Source organism: Herpailurus yagouaroundi, unplaced genomic scaffold, assembly GCF_014898765.1.
Source record: "Herpailurus yagouaroundi ecotype Mexico unplaced genomic scaffold, PumYag 187, whole genome shotgun sequence".
Classification (NCBI taxonomy): domain Eukaryota; kingdom Metazoa; phylum Chordata; class Mammalia; order Carnivora; family Felidae; genus Herpailurus; species Herpailurus yagouaroundi.
In genome coordinates, this window is record NW_024412418.1 from 8,254,091 (window position 1) to 8,257,988 (window position 3,898).

At 47.8% G+C, this 3,898-nt stretch overlaps 1 long non-coding RNA gene across 1 annotated transcript in view; it reads right to left on the minus strand.

The window, feature by feature from the left end:
* Positions 1-1,972: 1,972 nt before the first annotated feature.
* Positions 1,973-3,898, minus strand: part of LOC121043498 (uncharacterized) — a 3,739-nt gene continuing 1,813 nt past the window's right edge. The window contains exon 2 of the long non-coding RNA XR_005796866.1: positions 1,973-3,038. This is a non-coding gene — a long non-coding RNA (uncharacterized LOC121043498). The remainder of the gene's footprint in view (positions 3,039-3,898) is intronic.

A 3,898-nucleotide genomic window follows, 5' to 3' on the forward strand; every position in this document is an offset into this window, starting at 1 on the left:
CTTAAAATCTCTTTCTCTGCACACACACACACACATACACACACACACACCCTGTTGCTTCTGTTTCTCTTGGAGAACCCTAACACAGAGGAATTAAATGATAAGACTATTGTGGCCGATGCCCGACACAAAAAGTACAGACTGTGGGATTCCATTTATAGAAGATTCTAGAAAAAGCAAACCTAATCTATAGTGACCGAAAGTAGATCTGTGGTAGCCCAGGCTGGAGCTGGGAGAAGGAACTGCAAATTCGGGGGATGATGGAATGAAACCGAGGAGAATGCATTTATTAAACTCATTGATTTGTACCCTTGAAAGGGGGTGCGTTTGGTGTTGGGACCACTGGAATATGCACATACAAAAGAATGAAGTTGGATCTTTTCCTTGTATCGTAGACAAAAATTGACTGAAAATGAATCATAGACCTAAATGTGATAGCTCGAGTTACAAAACTCTTAGGAGAAAATACAGGAGTACTTCTTGGCTATGAATCCCTTATCAGACCTATAACTTGCAAGTATTTTCTCTCATTCTGTAGATTGCCTTTCTGCGGAAGGCTTGCTTTGCTGTGCAGAATTTTAGTTTCATAGAGTCCCACTGATGTTTTTTTGTTTTTGTTTTTTTGCGCCTGCTTTCCATGTCAAACCCAAAAACTCATTGCTGATGATTTCAAGGAGAGTACTCCTTATGTTTGTTTTCTGGAGGTTTCACAGTTTCAGATCTTACGTTTAAGTCTTCAACCTGTTTTGAGTTGATTTTTGTGTATGGTGTAAGGTAGGGGTCCGGTTTTGTTCCTTTGTGTGTGGAGAGCCAGTTTCCCCCACACCGTTTATCAAAGAGACAACGGTACCTCCTTTGCTCCTTTGTCTAAATCCATAACCATACACGCACGGGTTTATTTCTGGGCTCTCAGTTATGTCCCATTGACCTGTGTGTCTGTTTTTATGCCAATACCGTACTATTTTGGTTACTATAGCTTTGTAATGTAGTTTGAAATCAGGAAATGTAATGTCTCTGACGTTGTTCTTCTTTCTCAAAACTGCTTTGGTTACCCAGGGTCTTTCATGATCCCAAACAAATTTTAAGATTTTTTTTTTTTTATTTCTGTGAAAAATGCCATCTTGCTAGGGATCGCACTTCTGCAGATTGCTTCTATCAGTCATCAGGGAAATGCAAGTCAAAGTCACAATGGGATATCATCTCACATCTTTTAGAAAGGTTATCCTCGAAAAGATGAGAAGTAACACGTGTTGGAGACATGAAGAGAAAAGAACCTTCGGGCACGGCTGGTGAGAGTGGAAATCGGGGCAACTACTTTGGAAAACGGTATGGGGGTTCCTCAAAAAATTTCAACTAGAACTTCCGTACGATGCGGCAATTTCTCTCCTGGGTGTTTACCCAGAGATAGCTATACCCCCACACTCGTTGCAGTATTATTCACAATAGCCATAATGTAGAAACAACCTAAATGCCCATCGACGGACGAACGGATAAAGAAGGTGTGGTATAGACATGCAATGGAATATTATTCAGCCAGGAGAAAGAAGGAAATCCTGTTTGCGGCAACACAGATGCATCTTGAAGGCATGGTGCTGAGTGAAATAAGCCAGACAGAGAAGGATTAATACCACATAGTATCACTTACGTGGAGAATCTAAAAAAAAAAAAGTGAAACTCACCAAAGCGGCGAAGAGAAAAGTGGTTGCCAGGGCCTGGCGTAGGGGTGGGTAACCGAAACAGAGAGAGGTTGATAAAAGGATACAAACTTTTAGCTAGAAGATGAGTAAGGTCTGAGGATCGAATGTAAAACATGGTGATTATTGTTGATTACCCTGTGGCGTATAATTGAAATTTGCTAAGAGAGTAGAAATTAATGTTCTCACACACACACACACACACACACACGCAACCACCCACAAACGTGGGAGGTGATGTGATAATTAACTAGGTGGGGAGAATCCTTTTCACAATGTATACCCAGATCCAATTAACTTTTAATTATCTTAGAATTTTGTCACTTATACCTCAATAAAGCGGAATAAAAGGAAAAAAAAATGAGTTTTGTTGTATACAAATTATACTTCACTAAAGTTGAATGACGATTCTAAAGCGTGTGGGTACGCCTGCTCCCCCATCTCATAGAGGAGGTAACAGGGGTTAGGTACCTTGCCCAAGGTCAATGGCTATACCGCCAGCCCATCATGACCACTGCAGGGGCTGGGGGCCTAGAGGATCCTGGTACCCAGAGGTCCTCTCATCCCCTTCGGCTTTGATCCGCATCGGGCCCCATGTCTCAGATCCCGCAGGCCCTCTCCCAAGCCCCGGGGCAGTATTTCCACCCCCTCTGGCACATCCGCTTCGGTGAAGCTGTCCTCCCAGAGTCTCCGGGGCCCCAGGAGCTGGGACTCTCTTCTCCTCACAGGTTGCTGGGAGTCTGGGCCCGAGGCCCTGACTGCCGCACAGGCCGTGGGCCCCAGGCTGTGAGTCAGACCTGGGTTTGAGGCCTCGCCCCATTTCTGAATTGCCGTGTGACTGCTTCTCTCTCGGCCTTGGTTTCCTGTTTATAAAACAAAGGATCAGACGGTGTGATCCAGGGTCCATGCGGCCTCCGAGCTGCGTGGGCCTGAGCAGGCCAGCGCCTGTGGTGTGTCTGAAGGGGAAAATCTGGGCCCGTGACAGCATGCACTGATGAATTCAGCCACAGCTGGCTTTGTCAGCCCACCCCGACCTTGGTGACGTGACGACACAGCGTTTAGCTTTACAAGCTCGAGTTCCCCGGTTGAAAGACCGCCTAGCTGTTTTCAAATAGCTTCTGTCTCCCCGAGGGCCTTCCAGCTTTCTGATGGCGACTGTCCACCCCTCCCCGATCTCCCGCTGTCTCGGCAAGCCGGGTGGGATTTCTGAATATTAAACAGGGAGGTGACCGTGTGACCCTTCAGGAATGCTTCCACCCCGCTGCATTGGGCTCAGAGACCACGTTGGGATTCGTTCCTAGGTTTAACTCACGTTCCAGGGGTTTCGGCTAATAACAGATTTATCTGCAGAATGAGAGAAGAGACAGAGCTGAGCAAGACATGAGGGGCAGATATGAGAAAGAGAGGCAGGGAGACCGATAGGTGGGAAGTCGTGCGTGGAGTTAGAGCCTGAGGTGATACGTACCTGGGTGTGAATCCCGGCTTCCGTCTGGGGGAGGATTAAAAGTTAAGGTATGTAATTCCTGTAACAGTGCCTGACATCTAATTGGCCCTTAATAGACGTTCCTTCTGGACACCCTCTACCATCGTCTCTCTCGCTCTCTCCACAGGCTGCTTGCCCTTTGGGAGCAGGGACTGTGTCCTATTCATCTCTGGGTCCCGGCTCCTGGCCCAGGGACTGCCCTACAAATATCGGCGATCGAAGGAGCTCGATGGTGGGTGAAGTGCCCCGAGGGGCGCCAGCCTGTGGAGGCAGTGGGCAGTCGCCCCAGGGTGCAGACCGAGGGGCAGCTGTGGCTTGTGGAGAGACCCTTGTGTACTGATCCCACATCCCTTTTCTCCTGGGGCCCAGGTCTCTGCTAGTCCCCCCGATGTGCACTTCAGAACCTCTGTCCCTCTATCCGGCTCCCTGTGCTGGCCGTCCAGTTGCCGTGGAAACCGGTGGTTTCACACAGGACAAAGCACAGGGAGACTCGGCAGGGAACAGAAACTTGCAAACATGTTATGCAGCATAAAAGAAAAAAAAAAGAGGGTCTGGGAAACTGAGTGTAATAAAGGTTTTCACGGCCACTTGTGTGTGTGTGCGGGGGGGGGGGGGGGGGGGGAAAACCCAAACCAAAAAAAACCCCCGCCCAAAGGGTTTTTTCAAGTAACCCTGTGTCTTTTGGTCTGGTTTTGGTTTTTGTTGGTTTTTTGGGTGGGGG